The sequence below is a fragment of the Chlamydotis macqueenii genome, chromosome Z (assembly GCF_036417535.1).
Source record: "Chlamydotis macqueenii isolate bChlMac1 chromosome Z, bChlMac1.mat, whole genome shotgun sequence".
Taxonomy (NCBI): domain Eukaryota; kingdom Metazoa; phylum Chordata; class Aves; order Otidiformes; family Otididae; genus Chlamydotis; species Chlamydotis macqueenii.
In genome coordinates, this window is record NC_141593.1 from 31,505,501 (window position 1) to 31,511,500 (window position 6,000).

A 6,000-nucleotide genomic window follows, 5' to 3' on the forward strand; every position below is an offset into this window, starting at 1 on the left:
CTGGATATATTATTTTAACGCTCTGCCCACAGGGAGTACAACACAGCAATGAGCCATGTCAAACATTACCTACTGAAAAAAAAAAAAAAAGGGAGGGGGGGAAGCTTTGTTTTTAACTGCAAGATAAATTCATAGTACTAAAACAATAACAGTAGGATTCCTTACTAAGCCAGCTGATGTTATCCTTTTATGTCAAGTTCCCAAGTTCATTGGGTATTTTTTCTGTCATAAATGCTACTGACAATTATCCAAAGAGTACTGTGATGCAATATGAAAGTCACCCTGATTCACTACCTCAGAACTTGTAGCCTATGCTTTGTAATTATTCCTAGCTTTAAGATTATATCAGAAAGCAACTCTGAATGTCATTCTTCTGCTACTGCAGATTTAGCCTTTCCTGCTTCTGTCACATTAATTTCCTAAATAAATTTTGTCAGATTATATTTACTTTTGTGACATAAACTAATTTCTTCACTTCACAATGAAAAGCATTTAATTTGACCCTAATAAACTTTCACTCCTGGAGACATTTATTAGTTGTGATTGATTTTGAATTACACCTGAAAATACATTGAGATGCTTAATAAAATGCACTTGTAAATGCATGTTTAGCAGCTTCAAATGACACAATTCTGATTAAGTGAACAATAAAAACATAACATGTAAGAGATTTGAGTTGTATAGTTTATTTACAGTATGCATTTATTGTTGTGAATTTGCACTTTTGAAATAACCCAAATTTGTAAACAATTTGTAGAGAAGTGATATTATTTTATTCGAATTTAAATCCATATTGTCCCTATAATAGATACAATAATATGCGAAGAATTTAAATCTAAGTCCATTTGGCAGGAATAGAGAAAAAAATTCTGAAATGCTATTGATTCCTTCCAGTACATTCAAAATACCTGACTCAACTATATTTCTACGGACATAACACAAAGGTTTTATTTTGATATTAGCAACCACGAGCAAATATTTTTCATTGACATACTTTTCGTCCTTATTTCTTCCCTCTACCTAGGAAACAGTTAACCCTCAACTACTAGTACTAGGTGTTTCCTGTAACAGAGATGCAGCTAATGTCTTTCACACTTATTCTAAAAAGTGCCATCAGTACTTTTAAATATGTCCCATAAAAGCACTTTGAAAGCAAAGCAGTTGTCTGAAACTGTCATCCTCATTAGAAGAAAAAGGATACACATATTTTATACATATAAAACTTCATGAAAAATCTGACAACTTCAGAAGCGCAGACAAAAACCGCTTACAACTGAATACAGAAAAAAAAAACACTATTAGTGTCTATAATCCATGCACATTTTACATTAAACTGAATGCCCTGTCACCTGGCATTACTTCACAGGTCACACTGTGCTGTAGACCCCTCCTGAGGGAGTGTCTCTTTGTTTAGATTTTGCCTGTAATCTACCACATACCTATACTCAAGCTAAGGTAGACCTTACACAATACTTGACACACTCAGTTTCTTCACAGAAGTATTCACCTACAATTTTATTTCCTGGTAAGAGATGAGCAAACCACTTCACACACTTTTCCCACTGAAAGCAGTTCAAGTTACCATTGCCAAGTTTCTCTCTAACCAGAGTGGTGTGACTTAAAAGCAGAAATACACACACACACACACGCGTATGAAGATGTGTGTGCGTACATATGCTAAGAAAAGGTCTGGAGGAGCAGAGAACACGGGGACAGAAACCAGGCACAGAGCATTTACTCACTAGTGCAGTCCGCTCGGACCTCTTTGGAAACCTGAAGGAGTCTCCGCTTTCCCCTCTTGCCAGTCAGGCGTCGCGTCGTGCCCCTAGTCCACACAGGCCCAGAAGGAACTGCAAAGAGAGAGAAGCACATGCCACATCAGGCAGCTCTTTTTTGGTGGGATCCAACGCCGCTGCCGCTAGCTCCTCGGGGGTATCCCTGCTTTCACAGCGGACTCCTGCAAAAGAGTCATCCTTCCAAAGCTTTTATTATTATTATTATTTTTTAACAGTGGTTTGTTTGTTTGTTTGTTTTTAAAAAAGGCCCCCTCCTCGAGGCCCCTGCACCCTAAAATTTGCCGGGGGGCGGGGGAGAGGCTGGTGGGGAGGGGAGAGGAAAGGTACCTGCAACTCTCTCCGATGAGGCCGGCAGAGAGAGAGAGAGAGAGAGAGAGAGAGAGAGAGGGAAGGAGGGAGGGGAGAGGGGAGGGGAGGAAGAGAGCGAGGAGAGGGAGGAGAGAGGGAGCGAGAGAGGGGTGGGGAGGAGGAGGGGAGTGGCTGTTTGTGTGTGTGTGTCCGTCCGCCTGTGTCTATCTGTGTGCACGCGCGTGCGGGGCAGGGGGCGCAACGGCCGCCCCCATCAGCTGCTGGGGTCGGGGGGGGGACACGCTCCCCGCCGGGCGCCGCACACCCTCAACCCCACCCCGCCCCGCCGCCGCCGCTCAGCCCGCTCACCTGCATTTCTTTAAGGAGCCACTTGATGGCTGGCAGCGGCGGCGCACCCCCCTCCCGGCACCCGCCGCAACTTTGGCGGCCGCGGAGCCACGCCGCCTACCGCGGAGCTGGGGCAGGTGCCGAGCGCCTCTCCGGGCGGGGACCCGGCCCGCAGCTGCCCGCGGAACTTTCCGCCCTGCGGCGGGTGATTAGGGGAGCTGGGGGGGTGGGGGCGCTGGGGCGCGGGGCGAGTGGCGCGGCGCCGCGCCGATCCCCGCGGGTGCGCGCCGCGAGGCCGGTGGCGGGGCGCGCTCCGCCGCCCGCCTCCCCTCTCCCCGGCGCTGCCTTCTCCCACCGCGCTCCCCGGCGTGTGCGAGCGGAGCGAGCGATCTCCTCGCGGTTAGTAATAATAAGCCCCTATCCCCACCTTCCTTCTCTCCCTGGGAAAACAATTAATAATGCATTAAAATAATGCACCTTTAAAGCCACCGGCTGGCAATAATAAAATAATAATATTACTACCACTTAAGCGAGCGCTGCCGTGGATGTGGTGGCGAGGCACGGTTTCCTATCATTCACACCCAAGCGCGAGCACAAATCACGCTTTTGGTATCAGTAAGCCTTTTTTTCCCTACCCGTGCAACTATCGCTATCACCAGCCAAGAGAAAGTCTCTCTCCAAAGCGCAGTGGAGACACTGAGTCCCCGGGTGGCTGCTGTGGCTGGGCTGTAAGGAGGACACCCCCCCTTCCCCCCCCCCCCCCGCCGCATTCCGTACGCCCCAAACCAATCTCATCGCTTCTCCTCTTTTGCTTATACCGGTGGGTTAAGCATTGCGTTTGGCCCTTTTAGTGCTTTCCTTTCCGTTCCTCCCCTGATGATAGTTTGTGTATTTTAAATAAAGATTTCATTCTGCCAACCCGCAGGAAGCTTTTAACAAGATGCAGCTGAGCGTGTCGATATCTTATATCTTTTTACTGCTGCTCCGGCGTGTACATCAACTCCAAACTCATTTCTTTTCTTCTCTGCCTGATACTGTAGCATCTCAGAGACGGCGGCGGCAGCAGCAGAGCGCTACTCCCCGGGGGCACTTTTACTCTGCCCTCAAACTATCTCCCAGCAATGAGAGCCGTCGGAGCCCCCCCCTCTTCCCCCCTCCTCCTCTACAGAAAAAACGCTGGGGTGGCTGCTGTGCGATTTCGAGTTCCAGTGATAACACTCCACAGTCGGAGAGCAGACGGGGGTGGGGATTTTCTTTTTGTTTAGAACACAGCTTTGTGTGTGCGCTATTTTTAATTAAGATTTTTCCAGAAATAGATCCCATCGAGATTTAATTTACGAAGGTATTTCTAACGCTGGTCAATACCGTCTTCCAAGAGGAACATTTGCAATCATTTGCTTCCCCACAACGATGCGCAAAAGCTCTTCACAGACCTTAAACCGTTTATGAAAGACTTAAAAAGAGATTTTGTTGTTCTTTTGTGTGTGTGTGTTGTGGGGTTTGTTTTTTGGGTTTTTTAATTTTCACTTCACCTGTATTAAAATAAAACTTTTTTTTTCAGCATGCCTGCTACCTCCTATTGATTTCTGGTTTTTAAGAAGCGCTACTATTGCTATTATTTGGGGTTTTCTTTTTTTTTTTTTTCCCACCAGGATGTTTTGAATCAAGGTGATTTCTTTCCATCGCGCGTTTCCCAGCCCCGAGCCGCGCAGTTCTAGCTCGCCAGTCCCCTGCCACTCCGCGGCTGCTGAGCCGTAACCACCTGCTCGGGCTGAAGGCTCAAGCACCAGGCGAAACCGTAGGAGACGCACCGCGTGGGCCTCAGGCTCTCCGAAAGCTCCCCGCAGCCAGCTGCGAGGAGAAGCAACCCCACTGGCTGAGGGGGGAACGCCAACGGGGCCGCTCCCAGCCCCGCGGTTGACGGGGGGCTGGGAGGCTGAGCTTCCCGCGGCGCCCCAGCCCCACAGCCCGGTGCTGGGGATCGAGCTCACCCCGTGGTCGCCACACACGGCGGGCAGGTCAGCGGAAACACTCGACCTCCGCTCCGAAAAAGGGGTAGGCAGGAGTTTCCGACCCTAAAAGTGACAGGGAGCATCGTCCGCTAGCGGGGATTATTTAAACACCGAGGTCTACCCTGCAGAAACCAAAGCACGACCCTTGAAAGAGAACAGGGGATGGAGAGCTCCTGATACACCTCCTATTGAGCATTGCTGGTTTTTCTTTAAGGTTCACTGCAACTCAATTTGACCTAGTTCGAAGCATAAAGATTCAGAGGTTGGAGTGGGGGGGGGAGAAGGAGGAAAAAAAAGAACAATGCAAAAGTATTTCCACACTTTTTTTTTCTTTTTTTTTTTTTAAAAAAAAGGAGGCTGAAAATTGTGCTATTGCAGACTGCACCTGCATTAAAGCAAATTAAATGTTTTCTCCCAATGGTGTTTTGGTAAATCACTTTTGAGTATCACTTTAATTTACAATTAAATACAGCATCACTAATGTTTGTAAAACTGATCTTAGCTATACAGTAAAACACTGCTAAATGCAGTAAAAAATTAAGTATTCTAAAATCTTAATACTCCCTATCAAATTGGAATTACACATCTTTCACTCTTATGTTCCTTTTGATCTCCAATCTTTCCCTGTATTTTTTCTTTTACTTAGAATTTTCCAGCTGACTAGATCTTGTTCCTATATTTCACTATGAATCTCTTAAGTGGAGTAAATTTTACAATTTGTAATCTATTGATATATATTACCTTTCATAAGTACCAAAGATTTGTACAGTAGAGTATGTTAAGAAATCACTTTGCCACAATTTATGTGAAGCCTGAACGAAGCACCTATTCTGCACCCTGGGCATTACACTATGCTTTTTAAAGTTTGTGAAGGCTGGGGTGAATTAAACATTAGAAAGTGCTGCAAAGGTCGTCACATAACAGCAACTGTGAGAAAATCCGTGTGGATGCAAAATCACATAGAAGCAAACAAGAAATAAAAATAAAATGTTCCAAACACTAATTTAGAAATAAAAATACATCAGAATTAAAAAAATCTCCAAGCTGCAGTGTCTGTCAGATCTTATGACACCTGTCATCTGAAGTAACTAAGTTTAACATAGAGCTAGTACTGCACCTATATACGCAACCGAGATAGTCAGAAAGGTGATTTGCATATCTGCTTTTTCAGAAACAAGTTGTAGTAGTAAATACACTGGTTTATACATCACCAGCACTTCTTTTGGGGCATAATCTATTTCTTTGTTGCAAGCAATCCATGAAAAGTATGGCTGAGGCTGGGCGTTGTGAAAATAATGGGAATGAAGCTTGTGCAAAGGAAAAGGCAAGTCTAGGAAAACTGCAAACCTGACAGTTTCAAGATTCAAAGTACCATCCTATTTTGCTTCCACCTTTAGGTCTCTGTGGGCACACATGCTTCTTTTTTTTTTCAATCAACTTCAATCCTCAGACTTCTGGTTTTTTGTGGACTAACATCGCCAAAGAAAAGCAGTAGACATTTTAGTATGTAGTGTGTTTATAACAATAATGAACAAAAAGAGGTTGGATCATCCGAT

The 6,000-nt window shown here is 45.5% G+C and overlaps 1 long non-coding RNA gene across 1 annotated transcript in view; it reads right to left on the bottom strand.

Annotated features, from left to right (window-relative positions):
- LOC147596299 (uncharacterized) overlaps positions 1–1,849 on the bottom strand; it is a 562,863-nt gene extending 561,014 nt beyond the window's left edge. Inside the window, exon 1 of the long non-coding RNA XR_015261405.1 lies at positions 1,743–1,849. This is a non-coding gene — a long non-coding RNA (uncharacterized LOC147596299). The remainder of the gene's footprint in view (positions 1–1,742) is intronic.
- Between the last annotated feature and the right edge of the window lie 4,151 nt (positions 1,850–6,000).